This window comes from Suncus etruscus, chromosome 1 (assembly GCF_024139225.1).
Source record: "Suncus etruscus isolate mSunEtr1 chromosome 1, mSunEtr1.pri.cur, whole genome shotgun sequence".
NCBI classification, from domain to species: domain Eukaryota; kingdom Metazoa; phylum Chordata; class Mammalia; order Eulipotyphla; family Soricidae; genus Suncus; species Suncus etruscus.
This window is the reverse complement of record NC_064848.1, coordinates 73,082,575-73,096,741: the sequence shown is the minus strand read 5'-3', so window position 1 is coordinate 73,096,741 and position 14,167 is coordinate 73,082,575.

The window sequence follows — 14,167 nt, the reverse complement described above, 5'->3', positions numbered from 1 at the left end:
GCATTATTGTATATTGTATTTTTGAGTTCCTAGGGTATATCCTTCGGAGTGTTATAGCTGGATCATGAGCTCAATTTCCAGTTTTTTGAGGACTGACCATATTGTTTTCCATAAAGACTGGACTAGATGGTATTTCCACCAGCAGTGAATAAAAATTTCTTTCTCCCCACATCCCCACCAACACTTCTTATTCTTGTTCTTTGTGATGTGTGCCAGTCTCTGTGGTGTAAGATGGTACCTCATTGTTATTTTGATTTGCATCTTCCTGATAATTAATGATGTGGAACATTTTATGTGCCTTATGGCCATTTGTATTTTTTATTTGAGAAATTGTCTGTTCACTTCTTCCCATCTTTTATAATAATTTTTATTTTGACCAAAGTGGTCAAATACTATCTTTCACAGTAATATTTTAGGTACAAAGTGACATTGAATCAGAGGCATTCCCACCACCAATGTTGTCCTCCCTCCAACCCTGTTCCCAGCAAGAAATCCATATCTCTCTCCTTTGCACCTCAGGCTGGTAGTATAAGTGGTCCTCTCTGTGTCTAGCTTGTTGTAGATTAGGTATAGATTCTGTTGTCGTTGGCTTTGGATTTGGTGTTTAAGTCTGGTCATTTGTTATTTCTACTCAATGTTCATAAAACTGTTTGGTCTTAGTACCCTCAATTATTTCCCCCTGAATTTGTGAGGTGGAACAATATGGTTCAAATTATGTGGTTCTGTTTGAAGGGAAGAAAAAAAATGGGGCAAAAATCAAACAAGCAAAAAATGGGAGGAGTCCTTCTAGAGGCTATAAATATCAATTTAAGAGAAGGGGGAAAAAAGAAAAACATAACAATAAAAAATCAAACCAAAAACCCAAAAAGCACCACAGCAATAAAGATAACAACCACACAATAACATGGTTCCAAAATAAAAACAAAACAAAGGAAAAAACAACAAAAAAACAAACAACAATAATAAAACTAAAAACTTAATTTGTGCTTCTTTTCTTTTTGCATAGGTACAGTAAATATTGGGGAGATTAGAAAGGGAATTTCCTTGGCCTAAGAGAAACAGGGTTTCTCTGCCCTTGAAGTATACTGTCATGGGCATAACTATAGACTCCTTACATGTTCTTTTACTACCCCCTAGGTCCTTTTGTGCTGTTTGGAAACTTTTCCCTCTGTCATGGATAAGATCAGGCTTCTGTAGCTAAAGATCTTGGTATTTGCAAAGGTCAGAGGATGGAGCCCAGGATGAAGTCTTTCTTTATGGTTCTCAGAATTGTGATCCACCACTGCTGTTTTAATCAGTCTTCTGAAGTAGGTGGTCTTGGTTTTTGCACCGATCCTAGGACAAAGCCTAGGATAGAGTCTTTCATTATGTTTCCAGAAGATCTGCTCAGTTGCAGTTGTCTCAGTCAGACCTTTGGAATTAGAGATCTTGGTTGTTGTACAGATCGTAGGCCAAAACCTAGACTAGGGTTTTTTTTTTATTGGTCCCAGGATAAGTTCTGCCCAGTCATGGTTGTCACAGTCAGTCTTCTGTAGTTAGCAATCTTGGCTTTTGCACAGATCAAAGGATGACAAGTCTTCTGATTTCATTTTTATCATTAGGTGGTGAGGCAAGACAACCTGCTCTTAGATCAAGTTGTTGCCATTTCCTCATTGTTAGGATGTCCTAACAAAACTGGTGCATGTAGGTGTCTGAGCAGTATTAAGAATGTCCCAGAGGGAGTTTGGTTCCTGGAGCTGTGGTGGAGAACTGTCTCGGTTCTATGTCTGAAATCTAGGATTCGGGGTTGGATGGTCACTGTCTAATCACATGGAGTCTAAGTTGGGTCCATATGACATATTTTCAAGAAAGTCTTGCCTGGGATAAAAGCTCAAGTCAAAACCAGAGCATAGAGATGAAGGAGCCTGACACTCACCCCCAAATGCACCAGCAATATAATATGGCACCATTTCTTCTTGCAAAGGCATACTAAAAAGGGGGAATTTTTACATATAGAAACAAGCTCAGCTGTTTCTATTTTCTATACTAATTTTATTGTATCTTGGCAGAGTTTTTCTAGAAGTACTCTTCTAATTGAGTCATTTAGGCATAGCAACTCTTCTCAGGTATGATCTTTGGAGGTCATCCATCCTCTCTTTTGACAAATCAAAATAATAAAAGATTGAGCAAAAATACGGAAATGATATGCTGGCATCCACTTCTATTGTGGGATTATAATGTATAAGGTTATTAAAATGTTTGTCATGTTTAATAAAAAAATGTTTTTACAAATAAAAAGGAGACTGGTGGTTTCCAGGGAAAAGATTACTTCATGGGTAGAAGGTTTTCAAATTTATAAAAAAAAAATTTGAAGTAGTGGTGATGGGTATATAACAATGCCACTGAATTGCACTTTGTAATGTAATGTATCATAAATTTATATTATGTATGTTGTATCATAGCTCTTAAGATAATATTATTGGGCTCAAAGTAAAGAGGTAAGTCTTTATATATAGCTGACCCAGGTTTGGTCCCCAGCACTGCATATGGTCCTATAGTTATCACCATGAATGAGCCCTGAGCACAGATCAGAAACATGCACAGTGGATCATGTTTCTTTAACTGAAATAGTAGATATGTATAAGTTAACATTGATCATTGCCTAGTCATAGGATTTTACAAATTGACTTCTTGTACAGGTAATTACAGGTTCCATCAAACCTTCTATTCTTATTTTTCCTTTACCTCCTTTCTTATTCTCATTTTCAATTTCTTTATCTTGCAACCATATATGTATAAATTCTTGTAATATACCTCAAATCATTTGAGAAATATGGCAGGATATAAATAAGTTAAATATCAAAATATGACCAGATAAAATTTATGCTTGTTTTGTCTCTTATTGAGTGGTTTCATTATCTGTTATAAACTTTGAAAATGGTCCTTGTTTTGAGATTTCTAGAAATCCTCTTCAACTTGAGACACTTTTATTAGATAATTATCTTCTTTATAGTGCACATCTTTCTGCTGACTTCACTCACACCTCTTATTTTCCTTTGTTAACTAAACATCAACTGTCAAGCACTGTATTACAAATGCAGTGATAATGATAAAATGTTCTTAACTCTGAGTAACAGCCACTGTGAGACACAAATCACACTTGCACTCTATCAGGTTTTTATTGTTTTAGATGATGATAAGGAAAATCATTTAGCAATGCCTTTTGGACAAAGCACAAAATAGCTATGTTTTAGAAAACAAAAGAACATATAAACATGGCATACACTATTCTTATTTTTCTAGCTAATTAAGAATCTACATAATTCCTTAAAATAATCTAAGGTTTTGAGAGTGTCCCATTAAACAGGCTGGCTAAAGTGGCAGAGAATATTTTTCACTAAAAGTTTACATGACTGATGTAACAGAGAATAAATAAATAAGAGGACTTTGGGTATATACCTTGATGATTAGATTGATCATCAAGGCTTTATTGTTGACTAACACATATATCCATCCACTCTATATATACAGGGAACTTTGCAATAAATACCTCAAGGATTAGACAATGAAAAATATGCCTGCCCCTTAGTTAAGGAAAGAGATTAACTATGTAGGCAATTAGCATTCACATATTGCTTTGTGCTGGTAAGCATAGCAAGGAAAAGCTTCTAGAGGTATGTAAGCTGAGATCTGAAGAACACATAGAAGTAAATCAGTCCAGAGATAAGGGGACTGAAACATAGGAAGGAGAGCAGAGCCAAAAGCTCAGAGAAGATAGAATGGCATATTCTACAGAATATATAAAAGTAATTCAGTTCATCTCAGAACTTAGAAGTCAAAGTGGTAAGTAACAAAAAGTAAAGTGATCTCATGTTAGCTTCAGTGTGTTGAATTAGATTAAGGAAAAGCAATTCATGAAATTATTTTATGAAATAATGAAGACTTAAACTATGGTAGGTTTACTTGTTTTCATCATGCCTGACAGCAACAACTGTGATTGGTGAAAAGCTTTTACTGAAACCACAGAGAATGACTCAGGGGTTGGACAATCCAGTATGCCTGGAGCCCAGTGTTGGTCTTATGCCAGAATACTTCAGGGGTAAGCTTCCCCAGTATTTAGGCCAAAGCTTTTTCCTTTCTATTTCTCCCATATTTTGCTGGGCATATGCAAACAACAACAACAACTGGCACACACATCCTTTTTCAGTGTATCTCCTATCGTAAAAAAATAGCTTACTATATCAGATCAATAAACAAATTTTAAACATCTACATTTTAGGGGCTGGAGCTATAGCACAGCAGTAAGGCCCTTGCCTTGCATGCGGCTGACCCAGGACAGACAGACTGCGGTTCAATCCCTGGTGTTCCATATGGTCCCCCAAGCCAGGAGTGAGTTCTGAGTGCATAGCCAGGAGTAAGCCCTGAGTGTCACTGGATGTGGCTCCATAACAAAACAAAACAAAACAAAAAAATCTCCATTTTATATAAATATATATTTATAAACAATAAAATTTATTGTTGTAGTAAGAAGTTCCACTAATAAATACTAAATTTAAAAGATTAGCTAAATGGGCCAGAGCAGTGGAGCAAGTGGTAGGGCATTTGCCTTGCACACACTAACCTAGGACAGGCAGTGGTTCAATCCCTCAGTGTCCCATATGGTCCCCGAAGCCAGGAGCGATTTCTGAGAGCATAGCCAGGAGTAGCCCTTGAGCATCACGGAGTGTGGCCCAAAAGAAAAAACAAAAAAGAAAAAAAAAATCTAATAGCCAGGGCCTGGAGTGATAGTACAGCAGGTAGGGTGCTTGTCTTGCACCTTGGCATCTTATATGGTCCCTGCATCATGGCAGGAGAGATTTCTTTCCTTTTTTTCCGAAATTCAGAACCAGGAGTAACCCCAGAGCACTTCCGAGTGTGACCCAAAAAAACAAGAACAAAAACTAAAAGGAATTCTAGTGTCATTCCCTGCGACCTACACATCTTCTCAGGCTCATCCCTGAGTCACATGCCACAGAGAAAGAAGTAAACATGTCACAAAACTTCATGGATAATTGGTCCTGTATAGCCAAGTTTTGCTGAACAAAATATGCTTGCCTTGAGGAAAATCCAAGCACATTTGTGCATATTGTATTGAGTTAGAAAAACACAATAGACATTAGTGCAAGTACATGTGAAGAGACATGATTAGGAAGTGGCAAATGGGAAGAAAGATAAATCACCTCACCTTTAAGGCTAAACATACCCACCTGACACAGACTTCAGTCTTTTTTATTGGGATTAAAACTAAAACTATTTTTCTGTCAAATACTCATGAGTTCTTTTTATGTCAGGGGCTGTACAGTTAGGAAACTCTGTGACAGAAAATCCTAGGCTTTCCTTTAATATATCAGTTCTCTTCAAGAATATCAAATTTAGGTCTAACATAAAATCCAACTACAATCATGCTTGTAGTCACGGTGTTTAAACATATTATTAAAAAACAAAACTATTAGTTAATAAAAAGTAAAATAGAATCCAGTGCCTCTAGCTTTTTGACTGTTATGATGGGCACAATTACTTAAAATATATGAGTCACATAGTTGACATAACTGATCATAACACTTTTGTTTCAAGATGGCAGAAAGCAAAGTTATTAAAGAAATGGAAAATAGAAAGAAAAACTAAAACAATGGAGGAGAAAATAAAGAAGAAAAAGTTCAGTAGCAAGTATATTTGTAAAAAATTATTGTATCACCAATGAACTCATTAAAAGAATAGCAGAAGGTTTAGTAAGCTTTTTTTTTTAAGATAGGAGATACACTGAAAAAGGATGTGTGTGCCAGTTGTTGTTGTTGTTTGCATATGCCCAGCAAAATATGGGAGAAATAGAAAGGAAAAAGCCTTTGGCCTAAATACTGGGGAAGCTTACCCCTGAAGTATTCTGGCATAAGACCAACACTGGGCTCCAGGCATACTAGATTGTCCAACCCCTGAGTCATTCTCTGTGGTTTCAGTAAAAGCTTTTCACCAATCACAGTTGTTGCTGTCAGGCTTCTGTAGTTAGAGATCTTGGTTTCTGTGCATATCCTACATCGAAGGCAGGATGATGTGGAGCATCTTCTGGTTTCATTTCACCATTAGAGGGCAATGTGGAGAGCCCTGACCTGAAAGCAAGTTCCTGCTGCGGCTAAGGCTTCTGGGTGTTAAAAGAACCCTCTTTGGAATAAGTCGATGCCAGGGCAGCAGTAGGGTCTTTCCTGATAGAGGTTTGCTTCTTGGTGATGTTATGATCAACTGTGGTTGTTTCCGTAGATGGTGTCCATGGTTCAGGTGTGAATGGACAATGTCTTCTTCTGAGGCCTAACCCCAGTCATTATGACAATGCTCAGAGTGCATAAAATAACACCTTTTAAAGACTAGAATCTCTATACTAATATAAAATGTAAAAAAGTCTAGTATTTTAACATTTACTACTTACCATTATGTCTATTTGTCATACAAATTAAATGCTGAGTTTCTCTTAAACCCGTTAGTCACAGACACTCACTGAACTTATTGAGAATTTGGGAGCAGAGGTGAGAAGGCACAAAAATGTTTAAATAAAGGCCTAGAACCACATTTATGTGCTTTAAACTCTTCCTTTAAGATGTTTAAGTGCTCTTTTCTGAATTTTCTCTCGAATTATAAAGACAGTGATTAAAGATTAATGTAAGATACATGATTAGGTGCTATCTTATTTTAAAGGGGCATTAAGATTTATAGTTTTCAGAAAACAAGTTATCATCTTAGAAGAGCTTGGTTTTCTGGTACAAATATGTTTTTATTTGAAACTCACAGTAGCTGAATTCAAGTAAATGAAGAAATGCTATCTGAGAAACAAAGGCTTTCCTTGAATAGATAATAAATGACAAGACCAAGTTGAAAGCAAAATATATTTGAGTCTAACACCAGTGATCCTAACCAGTATACCATAGTGACTGTATTCTAACCCAGAATTCTTAACAAAGCGCTCTTTTGTTTTGTTTTGGTTTTTTGGGGGGGTCACACCCAGCGGCGCTCAGGGGTTACTCCTGGCTCTATGCTTGGAAAACGCTCCTGGCAGGCTCGGGGGACCATATGGGATGCCAAGATTCAAACCATTGACCTTCTTTCTGCATGAAAGGCAAACTCCTTACCTCCATGCTATCTCTCCAGCACCACAAAGTGCTTTTTTAAAACAAAGAACACAAAGATAACCTTGCTGGTACAAAATGTTAAGAATTCAAAGAGGTTGTGATATTTATTAAATAACCTGAATTTGGAGTATAGGAAATAAAAAAAAACTTGAATTTTTTAATACCCAGTTCAGAATATTTTCACCACACACACACACACACACACACACACACACACACACACCGCCAAAAAAACAGGGATTCTACTTTACAATTATAAGCTGCTGCTAATGTAAGGCAAGAAATGCATCACCTTACAGTACACTGAAGAAGCTGAAAAAGCTGTGAAAGCAGAAAAATCAATCTACTGTTTTAATTTTAAAAATGGGAGAAACTGAGAAGATGAGCTACAGTGCAGTCACTTTGAGCAGATCTGATGGTTTTACTATTAATCATTTCTCTCCTGTTCAGTCAGCGGAACCTTATTTTTAAGTCTATTCCGTTCTTTGTTGGAGCCATTGCAAAAGCACTGAGACCATGGGGGATGAGTTTATAAAACCATCATTGTATCCTGAGGACCAAGAACTGTGTACATAATTGCGGTCTTCAAATAGAAAAGGTTGACCCTGGGTTAAAAGATAATCTTTTCCCCTAGGCACTGGGACACTAAAATTTCCTTACATGACAACTCACATTCTACCATTACAAATCTTCAATTTAAGATATTATATTTAACCTGGAATCTATTTTCAATCTTACGTTTAAGGATACAAATAAAATCAGAAAGATATTCTCTAGCAATATTCTTTATAAAATGTATCATTATTCGTTACAATTATATAATATAATATTTATTATTCATAATAATATTTCTTTTGTTTCATGGTTAATGTTTAAGTTTTTGGTGTGCAAAGTTACTTCATATCAGCTACCAAAGTGTCACAGACCCTCCACCATTATCCTAATATCAGTCTAGTCCACTCCATCCATCTTCATCCTTCAATTCCTAGCCCCAGTCCTGACACCAATTAGCTGGGGGTGCCAGGGCTCTGTTGTTAAAAGTACAAGGGTTTATTTTCATTATCCATTTTCTAGACACCCTCTCTGAAGGCAGATATCATTTGTAGTACATTCAATGTTAATGACTCTTCCTAAACCAACTTGATTGCTCATCAAATCTTAGTATCAACCAAAAAAGAACATAAAGAACGTTTTTTAAAAAGCATATTCTCTCCTATGACAGAACCTGAAACAGAAGCTTGCCTGCTATTATTTTAATGGTTTTTTATTTCTTAGTAAAGGCAAAAATAATAATATTAATAAAGGATGCATTGGGTAAGGAGACTATTTTTCTTACCTTTGTCTCAATCTCATCTGTATTTGATATAATAGCAATATTCTTTAAGAAATCTCTCTGTAACAGACAAGTTTGCACTCCTGACACTTCAATAGACCTGGGCTTTCTGATCATCTGGACACTTGCATACTTGTAGCTCAAGTCTCCTGGTGTGCGTCCTTTGTGTCCTCTTGGTGTCATGCTTTCCGTCTTTTCAAATGGCAATTTGTTATTTCTCACTTTTCAACTAACCTTTTGTCAAATGTTGTGTCAGAACTATATCATTATTTTTTAAGATAAATTCACCTTTGGCATAATCATTCCAGGATAAGACTTCACTAAGGACTCTGCAGGCTCTCTTAAAGCTTCCATCCATTTGGGCTGGAGATATAGTGCAAAGTAGAGGGACCAACTCACTTTGTAGAGTAGGGTGTCCAACATGCCTTGCAGGCGAACAACCCAGGTTTGATTCCTGGCATCCCTGAGCTCTACAAGGAGTGTCCCTGAGCACAGAAATAGGAATAAGCTCTGAGTACCACCAGGTATAGCCCCCAAACCAGAAGTTAAACAAGTTTCCATCTTGGCTCATGAACCACAGAAACTGTGACTTTATTAGTTTTCTTTTAGTTTTGTTCTTCAGCCTGGTTTCACTTAAATCCACCAATCAATCTAGTCTATGAAACATTTGTGTTTTCTGACTATTAATTATTTCTAATCTAAAAAGTTTATACAGGGGCCAAGGAAATATCTTGTAAGCCAGGAGCATATGCTTTGCATGTGGAAGGACCTGAATTTAATCCTTAGTACTGCATGGCTCCCCTGAGTACTGTCAGGTTTGGACCTAGTGACCTCCAACACCACTGACTACAAAGAGCACTAAATCCCCAGGCCAAACATTAAACCATCTGTTCTACTTGATCATGCCAAGAGTAGTCTCCTTAGTCCCCAAACTTCTTGAGACACAGACCCCTATTACTAAAAAATTAATGTGTTCAAGTTAATCTATTCTAAATATGGTAATATTGTACAAATCTATAAGCAAGCTGACCAAGTCTGCTTATTTCATTATTATTGTCTGAGTTATACAAGAATCTGCCCATAAATAAAAATAATGTAAAATAACTTTCCTATAAAAATAATGTAAAAAAACTCAATCCAACCTTCTGCTGCCTACAAGAAACGCATCTGAATAGTCAGAACAAACATAGACTCAAAATAAAAGGCTGGAGGAAAATCATCCAAGCAAACAACACCCAAAAAAAAGCAGGAGTGGCCATATTAATATCAGATGATGCAAACTTTATACTTAGGAAAGTTGTAAGGGACAAAGATGGACATTTTGTATTAATCAAGGGATATGTACAGCAGGAAGAAATCACCCTTCTAAACATATATGCACCGAATGAGGGGCCAGCAAAATATTTAATACAACTGTTTACAAATCTGAAAAATAATATCAATAACAGCACAATAATTGTGGGAGACCTCAACACAGCATTGTCAACACTAGACAGGTCAACCAGACTGAAACCCAACAAGAATATACTAGACCTGAGGAGAGAAATGGAAGAAAGAGGCCTAGTAGATATATACAGGACACTCCACCCCCAGAAGCCTGGATACACATTTTTCTCTAATGTACATGGGACATTCTCTAGGATAGACTACATGTTAGCACACAAAACATACCTCTATAATATCAAGAGGATAGAAATTTTGCAGGCTGCCTTTGCTGACCACAAAGCCCTGAAATTATATATAAACTACAAAGGGACACAGAAGAAAAATTTTAACACCTGGAAGTTAAATAGCCTCATACTGAATAATCAGTGGGCCCGAGATGAAATCAAAGAGGAAATCAAAACCTTCCTGAAAACAAATGACAATGGAGACACAAATTATCAGAACCTATGGGACACAGCAAAAGCAGTACTGAGAGGAAAATTTATAGCTTTGCAAGCACACATCAGGATAGAAGAAGGGGCATACCTGAATAGCTTAATGACGCAGCTCATAGAATTAGAAAGTGCTCAACAAAAAAATCCAAAAATAGGGAGGCAGAAGGAAATAACAAAGCTGAGAGCAGAAATCAATGAAGTGGAAACCAGAAAAACCATCCAAAAGATCAACGAAAGCAGAAGTTGGTTCTTTGAAAAAATAAACAAGATTGATAGACCACTGACAAAACTAACAAAGAAAGAAAGAGAGAGAAACTTGATAACTCGTATTAGGAATGAAAAAGGAGAGATCACTACTGATATGGTAGAGATTCAAAGGGTAATCAGAAACTACTTTGAGAAACTCTATGCCACTAAAAATGAAAACCTGGAAGAAATGGATAAATTTTTGGAATCTTATAATCTTCCACGATTGAATGAAGAGGATGTAGCATATCTAAACACACCCATTACTATTGAGGAAATTAAGAAAGTAATCAAATGTCTGCCTAAAAACAAAAGCCCAGGCCCAGATGGATTTACTAATGAATTCTTTCAAACCTTTCAAGAGGAACTACTACCAATCCTGGCAAGACTCTTTCATGAAATTGAAAAAACAGGAAAACTTCCAAATAGCTTTTATGAAGCCAACATTACCTTGATACCTAAACCAGACAGAGATGCTACGAAAAAAGAAAATTACAGACCAATATCGCTGATGAATGCAGATGCAAAGATCTTCAACAAAATCCTGGCAAATAGGATTCAATGCCTCATTAAGAAGATCATCCACTACGATCAAGTAGGTTTCATTCCAGGAATGCAAGGATGGTTTAACATCCGTAAATCTATCAACATAATACACAACATCAACAGCAAGAAAAATAAAAATCACATGATCATATCAATCGACGCAGAGAAAGCATTTGACAAGGTCCAACACCCATTCTTGATCAAAACTCTCAGCAAGATGGGAATGGAAGAAACCTTTCTCAATATAGTTAAGGCCATCTACCACAAGCCAGAGGCAAATATTGTCCTCAATGGAGAAAAACTGAAAGCCTTTCCTCTAAATTCTGGCACAAGACAAGGCTGTCCTCTCTCACCACTCCTATTCAACATAGCACTGGAAGTACTCGCTATAGCGATTAGGCAAGAAAAGGATATCAAGGGAATCCAGATAGGAAAGGAAGAAGTCAAGCTCTCATTGTTTGCAGATGACATGATACTCTACTTAGAAAACCCCAAAGACTCTACCAAAAAGCTTCTAGAAACAATAGACTCATATAGCAAGGTGGCAGGCTACAAAATTAACACACAAAAATCAATGGCCTTCCTATACACCAATACTAATAAGGAAGAAATGGACATTAAGAAAACAACTCCATTCACTATAGTGTCACACAAACTCAAATATCTTGGAATCAACTTGACTAAAAATGTGAAGGACCTATACAAGGAAAACTATAAAACTCTGCTCCAAGAAATAAGAGAGGACACGCGGAAATGGAAGCACATACCCTGCTCATGGATTGGCAGGATTAACATCATTAAAATGGCAATACTCCCCAAAGCACTGTACAGATTTAATGCGATCCCCCTAAAGATACCCATGACATTCTTCAAAGAAGTGGACCAGGCACTTTTGAAATTTATTTGGAACAATAAACACCCTCGAATAGCTAAAGCAATCATTGGGAAAAAGAATATGGGAGGAATTACTTTCCCCAACTTTAAACTTTACTACAAAGCAATAGTTATCAAAACAGCATGGTATTGGAATAAGGACAGGCCCTCAGATCAGTGGAATAAGCTTGAATACTCAGAGAATGTTCCCCAGACATACAATCACCTAATTGTTGATTAAGGAGCAAAAAATCCTAAATGGAACAAAGAAAGCCTCTTCAACAAGTGGTGTTGGCACAACTGGCTAGCCACTTGCAAAAAATTGAACTTAGACCCCCAGCTAACATCATGTACGAAGGTAAAATCCAAATGGATTAAAGACCTCGATATCAGCCCCAAAACCATAAGATATATAGAACAATACGTAGGTAAAACACTCCAGGACATTGAGGCTAAAGGCATCTTCAAGGAAGAAACTGCACTCTCCAAGCAAGTGAAAGCAGAAATTAACAGATGGGAATATATTAAGCTGAGAAGCTTCTGCACCTCAAAGGAAATAGTGCCCAAGATACAAGAGCCACCCACTGAGTGGGAGAAACTATTCACCCAATACCCATCAGATAAGGGGCTAATCTCCAAAATATACAAGGCACTGACAGAACTTTACAAGAAAAAAAACATCTAATCCCATCAAAAAATGGGGAGAAGAAATGAACAGACACTTTGACAAAGAAGAAATACAGATGGCCAAAAGACACATGAAAAAGTGCTCCACATCACTAATCATCAGGGAGATGCAAATCAAAACAACGATGAGATACCACCTCACACCACAGAGAATGGCACACATCACAAAGAATGAGAATAAACAGTGTTGGCGGGGATGTGGGGAGAAAGGAACTCTTATCCACTGCTGGTGGGAATGCCGTCTAGTTCAACCTTTATGGAAAGCGATATGGAGATTCCTCCAAAAACTGGAAATCGAGCTCCCATACGATCCAGCTATACCACTCCTAGGAATATACCCTAGGAACACAAAAATACAATACGAAAACCCCTTCCTTATACCTATATTCATTGCAGCACTATTTACCATAGCAAGACTCTGGAAACAACCAAGATGCCCTTCAACAGACGAATGGCTAAAGAAACTGTGGTACATATACACAATGGAATATTATGCAGCTGTCAGGAGAGATGAAGTCATGAAATTTTCTTATACATGGATGTACACGGAATCTATTATCTGAGTGAAATAATTCAGAGAGAGAGAGAAAAACGCAGAATGGTCTCACACATTTATGGGTTTTAAGAAAAATGAAAGACATTCTTGCAATAATAACTTTCAGACACAAAAGAGAAAAGAGCTGGAAGTTCCAGCTCACCTCAGGAAGCTCATCACAAAGAGTGATGAGTTTAGTTGGATAAATAACTACATTTTGAACTGTCCTAATAATCAGAATGTATGAGGGAAATTGAGAACCTGTTTAGAGTACAGGCGGGGATCGGGTGGGGAGGAGGGAGACTTGGGACATTGGTGATGGGAATGTTGCTCTGGTGATGGGTGGTGTTAAGAAAAAAAAAAGTGTAACTTTAATTTAGTATAATTGTAGGATAACTATATACCTCTATGAAATATATAAAGTTAATCTTATCTCCAAAAAAAAAAAGAATAAATTCAGATAAAAAGAGGGAACAATGATCAAAATAAGCAAACAAACAACTCACAGCCTCTTGTACAAAGATTAAGGCTGAGAAAAAAAAAAGAAAAAAAAAAGGAATAATAAATTTATTATTATAGATGTAAAGTTGAATTATTATGGTAATTAATTAAGTGTGCTATTGGTATTAAATAACTTCAGTGTACCAGTATTGGGGATAGATAACAAGACCAAATTAAAACAGGGTCTTAAAAAAAAAATCAAGTTGAAAAAAAAAAAAACTTTCCTATAACTTTTTCCTATTGCCTTTCTTCAAAGGACTCTTTATCATATTTAATATATGCAAGTAAAGTTTTGGTTTTATATTTGAAACAGGTGAGTAGGAATATTTTTCAGGTGAGAAAGAATATTTTCAGATCATAAATTAAATTTTCTAATTCCTTCCATCTGTCCCATCTAAGACATAAATTACATATGCATAGATCAAATGATGAA